Below are 23,736 nucleotides of genomic sequence, written 5' to 3'. Positions count from 1 at the left end.
TATATATTTGCTGAAATTTGATATTTTATTTACAGTAAATAATATATATTTGGTGAAATTTTATATTTTATGTACAGTGTATAATATATATTTGGTGTCCTTTCATATTTTATGTACAGTATATAGTATATAGTTGGTGACATTAAATATTTTATGTACAGTAGATAATATATATTTGTTGAAATTTGACATTTTATATACAGTATATAATATATATTTGGTGAAATTTTATATTTTACTTACAGTATATAATATATATTTGGTGTATTTTCATATTTTATGTACAGTATAAAATATATATATGGTGACATTTGATATTTTATCAACAATATGTAAGATATGTTTGTTGAAATTTGATATTTTATGTACAGTATATAATATATATTTGGTGAAATTTGATATTATAGGTACAGTATATAATATATATTTGGTGAAATTTGATATTTTATGTACGGTATATAATATATATTTGGTGAAATTTGATATTTTATGTACAGTATATAATATATATTTGGTGAAATTTGACATTTTACGGACAGTATATATATATTTGGTGTACTTTCATATTTTATGTACAGTATATAGTATATATTTGGTGAAATTTGATATTTTTTGCACAGTATATAGCAGATATTTGGTGAAATTTGATATTATATGTACAGTATATAATATACTTTGGGTTAAATTTGATATTTTGTCTACATTATATAATATATATTTGGTGAAATTTGATATTTTATGTACAGTATGTAATATATACTTGGTGAAATTTGATATTTTATATACAGTATTTAATATATATTTGGTGTACTTTCATATTTTATGTACAGTATAAAATATATTCTTGATGTACTTTAATATTTTATGTACAGCAAATAATACATATTTGTTGTATTTTGATATTTTATATACAGTATATAATATATATTTGGCGAAATTTGATATTAATTGTACAGTATATAATATATATTTGGTGAAATTTGATATTTTATGTGCAGTATATAAAATATATTTGGTGAAATTTGATATTTTATGTACAGTATATAATATATATTTGGTGTACTTTCATATTTTATGTACAGTATAAAATATATACTTGATGTACTTTCAAGTTTTATGTGCAGTATATAATAAATATTTGGGGTTCCTTCATATTTTATGTACAGTATATAATATATATTTTGTGAAATTTAATATTTCATCTACTGTATATAAGATATCGTTGGTGAAATTTGATATTTTATGTACAGTATATGATATATAATTGGTGTACTTTCATATTTTACTTGCAGTATATAATACCTATTTGGTGTACTTTGATATTTTATGTACAGTGCATAATATATAGGTGTAGTTTCATATTTTATGTACAGTATATGGTATATAATTCCTGAAATTTGATATTATATGTACAGTATATGATATGTATTTGGTGTAACTTGATATTATATGTACAATATATAATATGTATTTGGTGAAATTTTATATTTTATGTACAGTATATAATATATGTTTGGTGTACTTTCATATTTTATGTACAGTATATAGTATATATTAGGTGAAATTTGATTTTTTATGTACATTATATAACAGATATTTGGTGAAATGTGATATTATATGTACAGTATATTATGTTTTTGGTGAAATTTGATATTTTATGTACAGTATATAAGATATATTTGGTGAAATTTTATATTTTATAAACAGTATATATTGTATATTTTGTGTACTTTCATATTTTATGTACAGTGTATAGAATATATTTGGTGACATTTGATATTTTATGTACAGTATGTAATATAAATTTGTTGAAATTTGATATTTTATGTACAGTATGTAATATATATTTGGTGTACTTTCATATTTTAAGTACAGTATAAAATATATACTTGATGTAGTTTCATATTTTATGTACAGAATATAATATATATTTGTTGAAATTTGTTATTTTATGTACAGTATATAATATATATTTGGTGAAATTTGATATTATAGGTACAGTATATAATATATATTTGGTGAAATTTGATATTTTTTGAACTGTATATAATATATATTTGGTGAAATTTCATACTTTATGTACAGTATAAAACATATATTTGGTGAAATTTGATATTTTATGTACAGTATATAATATATATTAGGTGTACTTTCATATTTTATGTGCAGTATAAAATATATACTTGATGTACTTTCATATTTTATGTAAGAAAATAATACATATTTGTTGAAATTTGATATTTTATGTACAGTATATAATTTATATTTGGTGCAATTTTATATTTTATGTACTCTATATCATATATATTTGGTGTACTTACCAGTTTTATGTACAGTATATAATATATATTTGGTGAAATTTGATATTATAGGTACAGTATATAATATATATTTGGTGAAATTTGATATTTTACTTACAGTATATAATATATATTTGCTGTATTTTCATATTTTATGTACAGTATATAATATATATTTGGTGACATTTGATATTTTATGAACAATATGTAAGATATGTTTGTTGAAATTTGAAATTTTGTGTACAGTATATAATTTATATTTGGTGAAATTTGATGTTATAAGTACAGTATATAATATATATTTGGTGAAATTTGATATTTTATGTACAGTATATAATATATATTTGGTGAAATTTGATATTTTATGTACAGTATATAAGATATATTTGGTGAAATTTAATATTTTATATACTATATATATATTTGGTGTACTTTCCTATTTTATGTACATATATAGTATATATTTGGTGAAATTCGATATTTTTTGCACAGTACATAGTAGATATTTGGTGAAATTTGATATTATATGTACAGTATATAGTATACTTTGGGTTAAATTTCATATTTTGTGTACAGTATATAATATATATTTGGTGAAATTTGATATTTTATGTACAGTACATAATATATATTTCGTGAAATTTGATATTTTATATACAGTATGTAATATATATTTGGTGTACTTTCATATTTTATGTACAGTATAAAATATATACCTGATGTACTTTCAAGTTTTATGTGCAGTATATAATAAATATTTGGGGTGCTTACTTATTTTATGTACAGTATATAATACATATTTTGTGAAATTTGATATTTCATCTACTGTATATAAGATATAGTTGGTGAAATTTGATATTTTATCTACAGTATATGATATATAATTGGTGTACTTTCATATTTTACTTGCAGTTTATAACACATATTTGGTGTACTTTCATATTTTATGTACAGTATATAGTATATATTTGTTGACATTTGATATTTTATGTACGGTATATAATATATATTTGTTGAAATTTGATATTTTATGTAAAGTATATAATATATATTTGGTGAAATTTTATATTTTATGTACACTAGATACTATATATTTGGTGTACTTTCATATTTTATGTACAGTACATAGTATATATTTGGTGACATTTGATATTTTATGTACAATATATAAGATATGTTTGTTGAAATTTGATATTTTATGTAGAGTATATAATATATATTTGGTGAAATTTGATATTTTATGTACAGTATATAATATATATTTGGTGAAATTTGATAATTTAGGTACAGTATAAAAGATATATTTGTTGAAATTTGATATTTTATGTACAGTATATAATATATATTTGGTGAAATTTGATATTTCACCCACAGTATATAATATATATTTGATGAAATTTGAGATTTTATGTACGGTATATGATATATATTTGGTGTACTTTCATATTTTACTTATAGTATATAATATATATTTGGTGTACTTTGATATTTTATGCACAGTATATAATATATATTGGTGTAGTTTCATACTTTATGTAGAGTATATAGTATATAATTGCTGAAATTTGATATTTTATATACAGTATATAATATGTATTTTGTGTAATCTGATATTATATTTAAAGTATATAATATATATTTGGTGAAATTTTATATTTTATATAAAGTATATAACATATATTTGGTGTAATTTCATATTTTATGTACAGTATATAGTATATATTTGGTGACATTTGATATTTTATGTACAGTATATAATATATATTTGCTGAAATTTGATATTTTATTTACAGTAAATAATATATATTTGGTGAAATTTTATATTTTATGTACAGTGTATAATATATATTTGGTGTCCTTTCATATTTTATGTACAGTATATAGTATATAGTTGGTGACATTAGATATTTTATGTACAGTAGATAATATATATTTGTTGAAATTTGACATTTTATATACAGTATATAATATATATTTGGTGAAATTTTATATTTTACTTACAGTATATAATATATATTTGGTGTATTTTCATATTTTATGTACAGTATATAATATATATATGGTGACATTTGATATTTTATCAACAATATGTAAGATATGTTTGTTGAAATTTGATATTTTATGTACAGTATATAATATATATTTGGTGAAATTTGATATTATAGGTACAGTATATAATATATATTTGGTGAAATTTGATATTTTATGTACGGTATATAATATATATTTGGTGAAATTTGATATTTTATGTACAGTATATAATATATATTTGGTGAAATTTGACATTTTATGTACAGTATATATATATTTGGTGTACTTTCATATTTTATGTACAGTATATAGTATATATTTGGTGAAATTTGATATTTTTTGCACAGTATATAGCAGATATTTGGTGAAATTTGATATTATATGTACAGTATATAATATACTTTGGGTTAAATTTGATATTTTGTCTACATTATATAATATATATTTGGTGAAATTTGATATTTTATGTACAGTATATAATATATACTTGGTGAAATTTGATAGTTTATATACAGTATTTAATATATATTTGGTGTACTTTCATATTTTATGTACAGTATAAAATATATACTTGATGTACTTTCATATTTTATGTACAGCAAATAATACATATTTGTTGTATTTTGATATTTTATATACAGTATATAATGTATATTTGGTGAAATTTGATATTAATTGTACAGTATATAATATATATTTGGTGAAATTTGATATTTTATGTACAGTATATAAAATATATTTGGTGAAATTTGATATTTTATGTACAGTATATAATATATATTTGGTGTACTTTCATATTTTATGTACAGTATAAAATATATACTTGATGTACTTTCAAGTTTTATGTGCAGTATATAATAAATATTTGGGGTTCCTTCATATTTTATGTACAGTATATAATATATATTTTGTGAAATTTGATATTTCATCTACTGTATATAAGATATCGTTGGTGAAATTTGATATTTTATGTACAGTATATGATATATAATTGGTGTACTTTCATATTTTACTTGTAGTATATAATACCTATTTGGTGTACTTTGATATTTTATGTACAGTGCATAATATATAGGTGTAGTTTCATATTTTATGTACAGTATATGGTATATAATTCCTGAAATTTGATATTATATGTACAGTATATGATATGTATTTGGTGTAATTTGATATTATATGTACAATATATAGTATGTATTTGGTGAAATTTTATATTTTATGTACAGTATATAATATATATTTGGTGTACTTTCATATTTTATGTACAGTATATAGTATATATTAGGTGAAATTTGATTTTTTATGTACATTATATAACAGATATTTGGTGAAATGTGATATTATATGTACAGTATATTATGTTTTTGGTGAAATTTGATATTTTATGTACAGTATATAAGATATATTTGGTGAAATTTTATATTTTATAAACAGTATATATTGTATATTTTGTGTACTTTCATATTTTATGTACAGTGTAGAGAATATATTTGGTGACATTTGATATTTTATGTACAGTATGTAATATAAATTTGTTGAAATTTGATATTTTATGTACAGTATGTAATATATATTTGGTGTACTTTCATATTTTAAGTACAGTATAAAATATATACTTGATGTAGTTTCATATTTTATGTACAGAAAATAATATATATTTGTTGAAATTTCTTATTTTATGTACAGTATATAATATATATTTGGTGAAATTTGATATTATAGGTACAGTATATAATATATATTTGGTGAAATTTGATATTTTTTGAACTGTATATAATATATATTTGGTGAAATTTCATACTTTATGTACAGTATAAAACATATATTTGGTGAAATTTGATATTTTATGTACAGTATATAATATATATTTGGTGTACTTTCATATTTTATGTGCAGTATAAAATATATACTTGATGTACTTTCATATTTTATGTAAGAAAATAATACATATTTGTTGAAATTTGATATTTTATGTACAGTATATAATTTATATTTGGTGCAATTTTCTGTTTTATGTACTCTATATCATATATATTTGGTGTACTTCCCAGTTTTATGTACAGTATATAATATATATTTGGTGAAATTTGATATTATAGGTACAGTATATAATATATATTTGGTGAAATTTGATATTTTACTTACAGTATATAATATATATTTGCTGTATTTTCATATTTTATGTACAGTATATAATATATATTTGGTTACATTTGATATTTTATGAACAATATGTAAGATATGTTTGTTGAAATTTGAAATTTTGTGTACAGTATATAATATATATTTGGTGAAATTTGATGTTATAAGTACAGTATATAATATATATTTGGTGAAATTTGATATTTAATGTACAGTATATAATATATATTTGGTGAAATTTGATATTTTATGTACAGTATATAAGATATATTTGGTGAAATTTGATATTTTATATACTATATATATATTTGGTGTACTTTCCTATTTTATGTACATATATAGTATATATTTGGTGAAATTCGATATTTTTTGCACAGTACATAGTAGATATTTGGTGAAATTTGATATTATATGTACAGTATATAGTATACTTTGGGTTAAACTTGATATTTTGTGTACAGTATATAATATATATTTGGTGAAATTTGATATTTTATGTACAGTATATAATATATATTTCGTGAAATTTGATATTTTATATACAGTATGTAATATATATTTGGTGTACTTTCATATTTTATGTACAGTATAAAATATATACTTGATGTACTTTCATATTTTATGTACAGCAAATAATACATATTTGTTGAAATTTGATATTTTATATACAGTATATAATATATATTTGGCGAAATTTGATATTAATTGTACACTATATAATATATATTTGGTGAAATTTGATATTTTATGTACAGTATATAAAATATATTTGGTGAAATTTGATATTTTATGTACAGTATATAATATATATTTGGTGTACTTTCATATTTTATGTACAGTATAAAATATATACCTGATGTACTTTCAAGTTTTATGTGCATTATATAATAAGTATTTGGGGTACCTTCATAGTTTATGTACAGTATATAATACATATTTTGTGAAATTTGATATTTCATCTACTGTATATAAGATATAGTTGTTGAAATTTGATATTTTATGTACAGCATATGATATATAATTGGTGTACTTTCATATTTTACTTGCAGTATATAATACATATTTGGTGTACTTTGATATTTTATGTACAGTGCATAATATATAGGTGTAGTTTCATATTTTATGTACAGTATATGGTATATAATTCCTGAAATTTGATATTATATGTACAGTATATGATATGTATTTGGTGTAATTTGATATTATATGTACAATATATAATATGTATTTGGTGAAATTTTATATTTTATGTACAGTATATAATATATATTTGGTGTACTTTCATATTTTATGTACAGTATATAGTATATATTAGGTGAAATTTGATTTTTTATGTACATTATATAACAGATATTTGGTGAAATGTGATATTATATGTACAGTATATTATGTTTTTGGTGAAATTTGATATTTTATGTACAGTATATAAGATATATTTGGTGAAATTTTATATTTTATAAACAGTATATATTGTATATTTTGTGTACTTTCATATTTTATGTACAGTGTAGAGAATATATTTGGTGACATTTGATATTTTATGTACAGTATGTAATATAAATTTGTTGAAATTTGATATTTTATGTACAGTATGTAATATATATTTGGTGTACTTTCATATTTTAAGTACAGTATAAAATATATACTTGATGTAGTTTCATATTTTATGTACAGAAAATAATATATATTTGTTGAAATTTCTTATTTTATGTACAGTATATAATATATATTTGGTGAAATTTGATATTATAGGTACAGTATATAATATATATTTGGTGAAATTTGATATTTTTTGAACTGTATATAATATATATTTGGTGAAATTTCATACTTTATGTACAGTATAAAACATATATTTGGTGAAATTTGATATTTTATGTTCAGTATATAATATATATTTGGTGTACTTTCATATTTTATGTGCAGTATAAAATATATACTTGATGTACTTTCATATTTTATGTAAGAAAATAATACATATTTGTTGAAATTTGATATTTTATGTACAGTATATAATTTATATTTGGTGCAATTTTCTGTTTTATGTACTCTATATCATATATATTTGGTGTACTTCCCAGTTTTATGTACAGTATATAATATATATTTGGTGAAATTTGATATTATAGGTACAGTATATAATATATATTTGGTGAAATTTGATATTTTACTTACAGTATATAATATATATTTGCTGTATTTTCATATTTTATATACAGTATATAATATATATTTGGTGACATTTGATATTTTATGAACAATATGTAAGATATGTTTGTTGAAATTTGAAATTTTGTGTACAGTATATAATATATATTTGGTGAAATTTGATGTTATAAGTACAGTATATAATATATATTTGGTGAAATTTGATATTTAATGTACAGTATATAATATATATTTGGTGAAATTTGATATTTTATGTACAGTATATAAGATATATTTGGTGAAATTTGATATTTTATATACTATATATATATTTGGTGTACTTTCCTATTTTATGTACATATATAGTATATATTTGGTGAAATTCGATATTTTTTGCACAGTACATAGTAGATATTTGGTGAAATTTGATATTATATGTACAGTATATAGTATACTTTGGGTTAAACTTGATATTTTGTGTACAGTATATAATATATATTTGGTGAAATTTGATATTTTATGTACAGTATATAATATATATTTCGTGAAATTTGATATTTTATATACAGTATGTAATATATATTTGGTGTACTTTCATATTTTATGTACAGTATAAAATATATACTTGATGTACTTTCATATTTTATGTACAGCAAATAATACATATTTGTTGAAATTTGATATTTTATATACAGTATATAATATATATTTGGCGAAATTTGATATTAATTGTACACTATATAATATATATTTGGTGAAATTTGATATTTTATGTACAGTATATAAAATATATTTGGTGAAATTTGATATTTTATGTACAGTATATAATATATATTTGGTGTACTTTCATATTTTATGTACAGTATAAAATATATACCTGATGTACTTTCAAGTTTTATGTGCATTATATAATAAGTATTTGGGGTACCTTCATAGTTTATGTACAGTATATAATATATATTTTGTGAAATTTGATATTTCATCTACTGTATATAAGATATAGTTGTTGAAATTTGATATTTTATGTACAGCATATGATATATAATTGGTGTACTTTCATATTTTACTTGCAGTATATAATACATATTTGGTGTACTTTGATATTTTATGTACAGTGCATAATATATAGGTGTAGTTTCATATTTTATGTACAGTATATGGTATATAATTCCTGAAATTTGATATTATATGTACAGTATATGATATGTATTTGGTGTAATTTGATATTATATGTACAATATATAATATGTATTTGGTGAAATTTTATATTTTATGTACAGTATATAATATATATTTGGTGTACTTTCATATTTTATGTACAGTATATAGTATATATTAGGTGAAATTTGATTTTTTATGTACATTATATAACAGATATTTGGTGAAATGTGATATTATATGTACAGTATATTATGTTTTTGGTGAAATTTGATATTTTATGTACAGTATATAAGATATATTTGGTGAAATTTTATATTTTATAAACAGTATATATTGTATATTTTGTGTACTTTCATATTTTATGTACAGTGTATAGAATATATTTGGTGACATTTGATATTTTATGTACAGTATGTAATATAAATTTGTTGAAATTTGATATTTTATGTACAGTATGTAATATATATTTGGTGTATTTTCATATTTTAAGTACAGTATAAAATATATACTTGATGTAGTTTCATATTTTATGTACAGAAAATAATATATATTTGTTGAAATTTGTTATTTTATGTACAGTATATAATATATATTTGGTGAAATTTGATATTATAGGTACAGTATATAATATATATTTGGTGAAATTTGATATTTTTTGAACTGTATATAATATATATTTGGTGAAATTTCATACTTTATGTACAGTATAAAACATATATTTGGTGAAATTTGATATTTTATGTACTGTATATAATATATATTTGGTGTACTTTCATATTTTATGTGCAGTATAAAATATATACTTGATGTACTTTCATATTTTATGTAAGAAAATAATACATATTTGTTGAAATTTGATATTTTATGTACAGTATATAATTTATATTTGGTGCAATTTTCTGTTTTATGTACTCTATATCATATATATTTGGTGTACTTACCAGTTTTATGTACAGTATATAATATATATTTGGTGAAATTTGATATTATAGGTACAGTATATAATATATATTTGGTGAAATTTGATATTTTACTTACAGTATATAATATATATTTGCTGTATTTTCATATTTTATGTACAGTATATAATATATATTTGGTGACATTTGATATTTTATGAACAATATGTAAGATATGTTTGTTGAAATTTGAAATTTTGTGTACAGTATATAATATATATTTGGTGAAATTTGATGTTATAAGTACAGTATATAATATATATTTGGTGAAATTTGATATTTAATGTACAGTATATAATATATATTTGGTGAAATTTGATATTTTATGTACAGTATATAAGATATATTTGGTGAAATTTGATATTTTATATACTATATATATATTTGGTGTACTTTCCTATTTTATGTACATATATAGTATATATTTGGTGAAATTCGATATTTTTTGCACAGTACATAGTAGATATTTGGTGAAATTTGATATTATATGTACAGTATATAGTATACTTTGGGTTAAATTTGATATTTTGTGTACAGTATATAATATATATTTGGTGAAATTTGATATTTTATGTACAGTATATAATATATATTTCGTGAAATTTGATATTTTATATACAGTATGTAATATATATTTGGTGTACTTTCATATTTTATGTACAGTATAAAATATATACCTGATGTACTTTCAAGTTTTATGTGCAGTATATAATAAATATTTGGGGTGCTTACTTATTTTATGTACAGTATATAATACATATTTTGTGAAATTTGATATTTCATCTACTGTATATAAGATATAGTTGGTGAAATTTGATATTTTATCTACAGTATATGATATATAATTGGTGCACTTTCATATTTTACTTGCAGTTTATAACACATATTTGGTGTACTTTCATATTTTATGTACAGTATATAGTATATATTTGTTGACATTTGATATTTTATGTACGGTATATAATATATATTTGTTGAAATTTGATATTTTATGTAAAGTATATAATATATATTTGGTGAAATTTTATATTTTATGTACACTAGATACTATATATTTGGTGTACTTTCATATTTTATGTACAGTACATACTATATATTTGGTGACATTTGATATTATATGTACAATATATAAGATATGTTTGTTGACATTTGATATTTTATGTACAGTATATAATATATATTTGGTGAAATTTGATATTTTATGTACAGTATATAATATATATATGGTGAAATTTGATAATTTAGGTACAGTATAAAAGATATATTTGTTGAAATTTGGTATTTTATGTACAGTATATAATATATATTTGGTGAAATTTGATATTTCACCCACAGTATATAATATATATTTGATGAAATTTGAGATTTTATGTACGGTATATGATATATATTTGGTGTACTTTCATATTTTACTTATAGTATATAATATATATTTGGTGTACTTTGATATTTTATGCACAGTATATAATATATATTGGTGTAGTTTCATACTTTATGTAGAGTATATAGTATATAATTGCTGAAATTTGATATTTTATATACAGTATATAATATGTATTTTGTGTAATCTGATATTATATGTAAAGTATATAATATATATTTGGTGAAATTTTATATTTTATATAAAGTATATAACATATATTTGGTGTAATTTCATATTTTATGTACAGTATATAGTATATATTTGGTGACATTTGATATTTTATGTACAGTATATAATATATATTTGCTGAAATTTGATATTTTATTTACAGTAAATAATATATATTTGGTGAAATTTTATATTTTATGTACAGTGTATAATATATATTTGGTGTACTTTCATATTTTATGTACAGTATATAGTATATAGTTGGTGACATTAAATATTTTATGTACAGTAGATAATATATATTTGTTGAAATTTGACATTTTATATACAGTATATAATATATATTTGGTGAAATTTTATATTTTACTTACAGTATATAATATATATTTGGTGTATTTTCATATTTTATGTACAGTATAAAATATATATATGGTGACATTTGATATTTTATCAACAATATGTAAGATATGTTTGTTGAAATTTGATATTTTATGTACAGTATATAATATATATTTGGTGAAATTTGATATTATAGGTACAGTATATAATATATATTTGGTGAAATTTGATATTTTATGTACGGTATATAATATATATTTGGTGAAATTTGATATTTTATGTACAGTATATAATATATATTTGGTGAAATTTGACATTTTACGGACAGTATATATATATTTGGTGTACTTTCATATTTTATGTACAGTATATAGTATATATTTGGTGAAATTTGATATTTTTTGCACAGTATATAGCAGATATTTGGTGAAATTTGATATTATATGTACAGTATATAATATACTTTGGGTTAAATTTGATATTTTGTCTACATTATATAATATATATTTGGTGAAATTTGATATTTTATGTACAGTATATAATATATACTTGGTGAAATTTGATATTTTATATACAGTATTTAATATATATTTGGTGTACTTTCATATTTTATGTACAGTATAAAATATATTCTTGATGTACTTTAATATTTTATGTACAGCAAATAATACATATTTGTTGTATTTTGATATTTTATATACAGTATATAATATATATTTGGCGAAATTTGATATTAATTGTACAGTATATAATATATATTTGGTGAAATTTGATATTTTATGTGCAGTATATAAAATATATTTGGTGAAATTTGATATTTTATGTACAGTATATAATATATATTTGGTGTACTTTCATATTTTATGTACAGTATAAAATATATACTTGATGTACTTTCAAGTTTTATGTGCAGTATATAATAAATATTTGGGGTTCCTTCATATTTTATGTACAGTATATAATATATATTTTGTGAAATTTAATATTTCATCTACTGTATATAAGATATCGTTGGTGAAATTTGATATTTTATGTACAGTATATGATATATAATTGGTGTACTTTCATATTTTACTTGCAGTATATAATACCTATTTGGTGTACTTTGATATTTTATGTACAGTGCATAATATATAGGTGTAGTTTCATATTTTATGTACAGTATATGGTATATAATTCCTGAAATTTGATATTATATGTACAGTATATGATATGTATTTGGTGTAACTTGATATTATATGTACAATATATAATATGTATTTGGTGAAATTTTATATTTTATGTACAGTATATAATATATGTTTGGTGTACTTTCATATTTTATGTACAGTATATAGTATATATTAGGTGAAATTTGATTTTTTATGTACATTATATAACAGATATTTGGTGAAATGTGATATTATATGTACAGTATATTATGTTTTTGGTGAAATTTGATATTTTATGTACAGTATATAAGATATATTTGGTGAAATTTTATATTTTATAAACAGTATATATTGTATATTTTGTGTACTTTCATATTTTATGTACAGTGTATAGAATATATTTGGTGACATTTGATATTTTATGTACAGTATGTAATATAAATTTGTTGAAATTTGATATTTTATGTACAGTATGTAATATATATTTGGTGTACTTTCATATTTTAAGTACAGTATAAAATATATACTTGATGTAGTTTCATATTTTATGTACAGAATATAATATATATTTGTTGAAATTTGTTATTTTATGTACAGTATATAATATATATTTGGTGAAATTTGATATTATAGGTACAGTATATAATATATATTTGGTGAAATTTGATATTTTTTGAACTGTATATAATATATATTTGGTGAAATTTCATACTTTATGTACAGTATAAAACATATATTTGGTGAAATTTGATATTTTATGTACAGTATATAATATATATTAGGTGTACTTTCATATTTTATGTGCAGTATAAAATATATACTTGATGTACTTTCATATTTTATGTAAGAAAATAATACATATTTGTTGAAATTTGATATTTTATGTACAGTATATAATTTATATTTGGTGCAATTTTATATTTTATGTACTCTATATCATATATATTTGGTGTACTTACCAGTTTTATGTACAGTATATAATATATATTTGGTGAAATTTGATATTATAGGTACAGTATATAATATATATTTGGTGAAATTTGATATTTTACTTACAGTATATAATATATATTTGCTGTATTTTCATATTTTATGTACAGTATATAATATATATTTGGTGACATTTGATATTTTATGAACAATATGTAAGATATGTTTGTTGAAATTTGAAATTTTGTGTACAGTATATAATTTATATTTGGTGAAATTTGATGTTATAAGTACAGTATATAATATATATTTGGTGAAATTTGATATTTTATGTACAGTATATAATATATATTTGGTGAAATTTGATATTTTATGTACAGTATATAAGATATATTTGGTGAAATTTAATATTTTATATACTATATATATATTTGGTGTACTTTCCTATTTTATGTACATATATAGTATATATTTGGTGAAATTCGATATTTTTTGCACAGTACATAGTAGATATTTGGTGAAATTTGATATTATATGTACAGTATATAGTATACTTTGGGTTAAATTTCATATTTTGTGTACAGTATATAATATATATTTGGTGAAATTTGATATTTTATGTACAGTACATAATATATATTTCGTGAAATTTGATATTTTATATACAGTATGTAATATATATTTGGTGTACTTTCATATTTTATGTACAGTATAAAATATATACCTGATGTACTTTCAAGTTTTATGTGCAGTATATAATAAATATTTGGGGTGCTTACTTATTTTATGTACAGTATATAATACATATTTTGTGAAATTTGATATTTCATCTACTGTATATAAGATATAGTTGGTGAAATTTGATATTTTATCTACAGTATATGATATATAATTGGTGTACTTTCATATTTTACTTGCAGTTTATAACACATATTTGGTGTACTTTCATATTTTATGTACAGTATATAGTATATATTTGTTGACATTTGATATTTTATGTACGGTATATAATATATATTTGTTGAAATTTGATATTTTATGTAAAGTATATAATATATATTTGGTGAAATTTTATATTTTATGTACACTAGATACTATATATTTGGTGTACTTTCATATTTTATGTACAGTACATAGTATATATTTGGTGACATTTGATATTTTATATACAATATATAAGATATGTTTGTTGAAATTTGATATTTTATGTAGAGTATATAATATATATTTGGTGAAATTTGATATTTTATGTACAGTATATAATATATATTTGGTGAAATTTGATAATTTAGGTACAGTATAAAAGATATATTTGTTGAAATTTGATATTTTATGTACAGTATATAATATATATTTGGTGAAATTTGATATTTCACCCACAGTATATAATATATATTTGATGAAATTTGAGATTTTATGTACGGTATATGATATATATTTGGTGTACTTTCATATTTTACTTATAGTATATAATATATATTTGGTGTACTTTGATATTTTATGCACAGTATATAATATATATTGGTGTAGTTTCATACTTTATGTAGAGTATATAGTATATAATTGCTGAAATTTGATATTTTATATACAGTATATAATATGTATTTTGTGTAATCTGATATTATATTTAAAGTATATAATATATATTTGGTGAAATTTTATATTTTATATAAAGTATATAACATATATTTGGTGTAATTTCATATTTTATGTACAGTATATAGTATATATTTGGTGACATTTGATATTTTATGTACAGTATATAATATATATTTGCTGAAATTTGATATTTTATTTACAGTAAATAATATATATTTGGTGAAATTTTATATTTTATGTACAGTGTATAATATATATTTGGTGTCCTTTCATATTTTATGTACAGTATATAGTATATAGTTGGTGACATTAAATATTTTATGTACAGTAGATAATATATATTTGTTGAAATTTGACATTTTATATACAGTATATAATATATATTTGGTGAAATTTTATATTTTACTTACAGTATATAATATATATTTGGTGTATTTTCATATTTTATGTACAGTATAAAATATATATATGGTGACATTTGATATTTTATCAACAATATGTAAGATATGTTTGTTGAAATTTGATATTTTATGTACAGTATATAATATATATTTGGTGAAATTTGATATTATAGGTACAGTATATAATATATATTTGGTGAAATTTGATATTTTATGTACGGTATATAATATATATTTGGTGAAATTTGATATTTTATGTACAGTATATAATATATATTTGGTGAAATTTGACATTTTACGGACAGTATATATATATTTGGTGTACTTTCATATTTTATGTACAGTATATAGTATATATTTGGTGAAATTTGATATTTTTTGCACAGTATATAGCAGATATTTGGTGAAATTTGATATTATATGTACAGTATATAATATACTTTGGGTTAAATTTGATATTTTGTCTACATTATATAATATATATTTGGTGAAATTTGATATTTTATGTACAGTATGTAATATATACTTGGTGAAATTTGATATTTTATATACAGTATTTAATATATATTTGGTGTACTTTCATATTTTATGTACAGTATAAAATATATTCTTGATGTACTTTAATATTTTATGTACAGCAAATAATACATATTTGTTGTATTTTGATATTTTATATACAGTATATAATATATATTTGGCGAAATTTGATATTAATTGTACAGTATATAATATATATTTGGTGAAATTTGATATTTTATGTGCAGTATATAAAATATATTTGGTGAAATTTGATATTTTATGTACAGTATATAATATATATTTGGTGTACTTTCATATTTTATGTACAGTATAAAATATATACTTGATGTACTTTCAAGTTTTATGTGCAGTATATAATAAATATTTGGGGTTCCTTCATATTTTATGTACAGTATATAATATATATTTTGTGAAATTTAATATTTCATCTACTGTATATAAGATATCGTTGGTGAAATTTGATATTTTATGTACAGTATATGATATATAATTGGTGTACTTTCATATTTTACTTGCAGTATATAATACCTATTTGGTGTACTTTGATATTTTATGTACAGTGCATAATATATAGGTGTAGTTTCATATTTTATGTACAGTATATGGTATATAATTCCTGAAATTTGATATTATATGTACAGTATATGATATGTATTTGGTGTAACTTGATATTATATGTACAATATATAATATGTATTTGGTGAAATTTTATATTTTATGTACAGTATATAATATATGTTTGGTGTACTTTCATATTTTATGTACAGTATATAGTATATATTAGGTGAAATTTGATTTTTTATGTACATTATATAACAGATATTTGGTGAAATGTGATATTATATGTACAGTATATTATGTTTTTGGTGAAATTTGATATTTTATGTACAGTATATAAGATATATTTGGTGAAATTTTATATTTTATAAACAGTATATATTGTATATTTTGTGTACTTTCATATTTTATGTACAGTGTATAGAATATATTTGGTGACATTTGATATTTTATGTACAGTATGTAATATAAATTTGTTGAAATTTGATATTTTATGTACAGTATGTAATATATATTTGGTGTACTTTCATATTTTAAGTACAGTATAAAATATATACTTGATGTAGTTTCATATTTTATGTACAGAATATAATATATATTTGTTGAAATTTGTTATTTTATGTACAGTATATAATATATATTTGGTGAAATTTGATATTATAGGTACAGTATATAATATATATTTGGTGAAATTTGATATTTTTTGAACTGTATATAATATATATTTGGTGAAATTTCATACTTTATGTACAGTATAAAACATATATTTGGTGAAATTTGATATTTTATGTACAGTATATAATATATATTAGGTGTACTTTCATATTTTATGTGCAGTATAAAATATATACTTGATGTACTTTCATATTTTATGTAAGAAAATAATACATATTTGTTGAAATTTGATATTTTATGTACAGTATATAATTTATATTTGGTGCAATTTTATATTTTATGTACTCTATATCATATATATTTGGTGTACTTACCAGTTTTATGTACAGTATATAATATATATTTGGTGAAATTTGATATTATAGGTACAGTATATAATATATATTTGGTGAAATTTGATATTTTACTTACAGTATATAATATATATTTGCTGTATTTTCATATTTTATGTACAGTATATAATATATATTTGGTGACATTTGATATTTTATGAACAATATGTAAGATATGTTTGTTGAAATTTGAAATTTTGTGTACAGTATATAATTTATATTTGGTGAAATTTGATGTTATAAGTACAGTATATAATATATATTTGGTGAAATTTGATATTTTATGTACAGTATATAATATATATTTGGTGAAATTTGATATTTTATGTACAGTATATAAGATATATTTGGTGAAATTTAATATTTTATATACTATATATATATTTGGTGTACTTTCCTATTTTATGTACATATATAGTATATATTTGGTGAAATTCGATATTTTTTGCACAGTACATAGTAGATATTTGGTGAAATTTGATATTATATGTACAGTATATAGTATACTTTGGGTTAAATTTCATATTTTGTGTACAGTATATAATATATATTTGGTGAAATTTGATATTTTATGTACAGTACATAATATATATTTCGTGAAATTTGATATTTTATATACAGTATGTAATATATATTTGGTGTACTTTCATATTTTATGTACAGTATAAAATATATACCTGATGTACTTTCAAGTTTTATGTGCAGTATATAATAAATATTTGGGGTGCTTACTTATTTTATGTACAGTATATAATACATATTTTGTGAAATTTGATATTTCATCTACTGTATATAAGATATAGTTGGTGAAATTTGATATTTTATCTACAGTATATGATATATAATTGGTGTACTTTCATATTTTACTTGCAGTTTATAACACATATTTGGTGTACTTTCATATTTTATGTACAGTATATAGTATATATTTGTTGACATTTGATATTTTATGTACGGTATATAATATATATTTGTTGAAATTTGATATTTTATGTAAAGTATATAATATATATTTGGTGAAATTTTATATTTTATGTACACTAGATACTATATATTTGGTGTACTTTCATATTTTATGTACAGTACATAGTATATATTTGGTGACATTTGATATTTTATGTACAATATATAAGATATGTTTGTTGAAATTTGATATTTTATGTAGAGTATATAATATATATTTGGTGAAATTTGATATTTTATGTACAGTATATAATATATATTTGGTGAAATTTGATAATTTAGGTACAGTATAAAAGATATATTTGTTGAAATTTGATATTTTATGTACAGTATATAATATATATTTGGTGAAATTTGATATTTCACCCCCAGTATATAATATATATTTGATGAAATTTGAGATTTTATGTACGGTATATGATATATATTTGGTGTACTTTCATATTTTACTTATAGTATATAATATATATTTGGTGTACTTTGATATTTTATGCACAGTATATAATATATATTGGTGTAGTTTCATACTTTATGTAGAGTATATAGTATATAATTGCTGAAATTTGATATTTTATATACAGTATATAATATGTATTTTGTGTAATCTGATATTATATTTAAAGTATATAATATATATTTGGTGAAATTTTATATTTTATATAAAGTATATAACATATATTTGGTGTAATTTCATATTTTATGTACAGTATATAGTATATATTTGGTGACATTTGATATTTTATGTACAGTATATAATATATATTTGCTGAAATTTGATATTTTATTTACAGTAAATAATATATATTTGGTGAAATTTTATATTTTATGTACAGTGTATAATATATATTTGGTGTCCTTTCATATTTTATGTACAGTATATGGTATATAGTTGGTGACATTAGATATTTTATGTACAGTAGATAATATATATTTGTTGAAATTTGACATTTTATATACAGTATATAATATATATTTGGTGAAATTTTATATTTTACTTACAGTATATAATATATATTTGGTGTATTTTCATATTTTATGTACAGTATATAATATATATATGGTGACATTTGATATTTTATCAACAATATGTAAGATATGTTTGTTGAAATTTGATATTTTATGTACAGTATATAATATATATTTGGTGAAATTTGATATTATAGGTACAGTATATAATATATATTTGGTGAAATTTGATATTTTATGTACGGTATATAATATATATTTGGTGAAATTTGATATTTTATGTACAGTATATAATATATATTTGGTGAAATTTGACATTTTATGTACAGTATATATATATTTGGTGTACTTTCATATTTTATGTACAGTATATAGTATATATTTGGTGAAATTTGATATTTTTTGCACAGTATATAGCAGATATTTGGTGAAATTTGATATTATATGTACAGTATATAATATACTTTGGGTTAAATTTGATATTTTGTCTACATTATATAATATATATTTGGTGAAATTTGATATTTTATGTACAGTATATAATATATACTTGGTGAAATTTGATAGTTTATATACAGTATTTAATATATATTTGGTGTACTTTCATATTTTATGTACAGTATAAAATATATACTTGATGTACTTTCATATTTTATGTACAGCAAATAATACATATTTGTTGTATTTTGATATTTTATATACAGTATATAATGTATATTTGGTGAAATTTGATATTAATTGTACAGTATATAATATATATTTGGTGAAATTTGATATTTTATGTACAGTATATAAAATATATTTGGTGAAATTTGATATTTTATGTACAGTATATAATATATATTTGGTGTACTTTCATATTTTATGTACAGTATAAAATATATACTTGATGTACTTTCAAGTTTTATGTGCAGTATATAATAAATATTTGGGGTTCCTTCATATTTTATGTACAGTATATAATATATATTTTGTGAAATTTGATATTTCATCTACTGTATATAAGATATCGTTGGTGAAATTTGATATTTTATGTACAGTATATGATATATAATTGGTGTACTTTCATATTTTACTTGTAGTATATAATACCTATTTGGTGTACTTTGATATTTTATGTACAGTGCATAATATATAGGTGTAGTTTCATATTTTATGTACAGTATATGGTATATAATTCCTGAAATTTGATATTATATGTACAGTATATGATATGTATTTGGTGTAATTTGATATTATATGTACAATATATAGTATGTATTTGGTGAAATTTTATATTTTATGTACAGTATATAATATATATTTGGTGTACTTTCATATTTTATGTACAGTATATAGTATATATTAGGTGAAATTTGATTTTTTATGTACATTATATAACAGATATTTGGTGAAATGTGATATTATATGTACAGTATATTATGTTTTTGGTGAAATTTGATATTTTATGTACAGTATATAAGATATATTTGGTGAAATTTTATATTTTATAAACAGTATATATTGTATATTTTGTGTACTTTCATATTTTATGTACAGTGTAGAGAATATATTTGGTGACATTTGATATTTTATGTACAGTATGTAATATAAATTTGTTGAAATTTGATATTTTATGTACAGTATGTAATATATATTTGGTGTACTTTCATATTTTAAGTACAGTATAAAATATATACTTGATGTAGTTTCATATTTTATGTACAGAAAATAATATATATTTGTTGAAATTTCTTATTTTATGTACAGTATATAATATATATTTGGTGAAATTTGATATTATAGGTACAGTATATAATATATATTTGGTGAAATTTGATATTTTTTGAACTGTATATAATATATATTTGGTGAAATTTCATACTTTATGTACAGTATAAAACATATATTTGGTGAAATTTGATATTTTATGTACAGTATATAATATATATTTGGTGTACTTTCATATTTTATGTGCAGTATAAAATATATACTTGATGTACTTTCATATTTTATGTAAGAAAATAATACATATTTGTTGAAATTTGATATTTTATGTACAGTATATAATTTATATTTGGTGCAATTTTCTGTTTTATGTACTCTATATCATATATATTTGGTGTACTTCCCAGTTTTATGTACAGTATATAATATATATTTGGTGAAATTTGATATTATAGGTACAGTATATAATATATATTTGGTGAAATTTGATATTTTACTTACAGTATATAATATATATTTGCTGTATTTTCATATTTTATGTACAGTATATAATATATATTTGGTTACATTTGATATTTTATGAACAATATGTAAGATATGTTTGTTGAAATTTGAAATTTTGTGTACAGTATATAATATATATTTGGTGAAATTTGATGTTATAAGTACAGTATATAATATATATTTGGTGAAATTTGATATTTAATGTACAGTATATAATATATATTTGGTGAAATTTGATATTTTATGTACAGTATATAAGATATATTTGGTGAAATTTGATATTTTATATACTATATATATATTTGGTGTACTTTCCTATTTTATGTACATATATAGTATATATTTGGTGAAATTCGATATTTTTTGCACAGTACATAGTAGATATTTGGTGAAATTTGATATTATATGTACAGTATATAGTATACTTTGGGTTAAACTTGATATTTTGTGTACAGTATATAATATATATTTGGTGAAATTTGATATTTTATGTACAGTATATAATATATATTTCGTGAAATTTGATATTTTATATACAGTATGTAATATATATTTGGTGTACTTTCATATTTTATGTACAGTATAAAATATATACTTGATGTACTTTCATATTTTATGTACAGCAAATAATACATATTTGTTGAAATTTGATATTTTATATACAGTATATAATATATATTTGGCGAAATTTGATATTAATTGTACACTATATAATATATATTTGGTGAAATTTGATATT

This window comes from Gorilla gorilla, chromosome 3 (genome assembly GCF_029281585.2).
Source record: "Gorilla gorilla gorilla isolate KB3781 chromosome 3, NHGRI_mGorGor1-v2.1_pri, whole genome shotgun sequence".
In the NCBI taxonomy this organism is placed as follows: domain Eukaryota; kingdom Metazoa; phylum Chordata; class Mammalia; order Primates; family Hominidae; genus Gorilla; species Gorilla gorilla.
Note: the sequence above shows the minus strand (reverse complement) of the source record.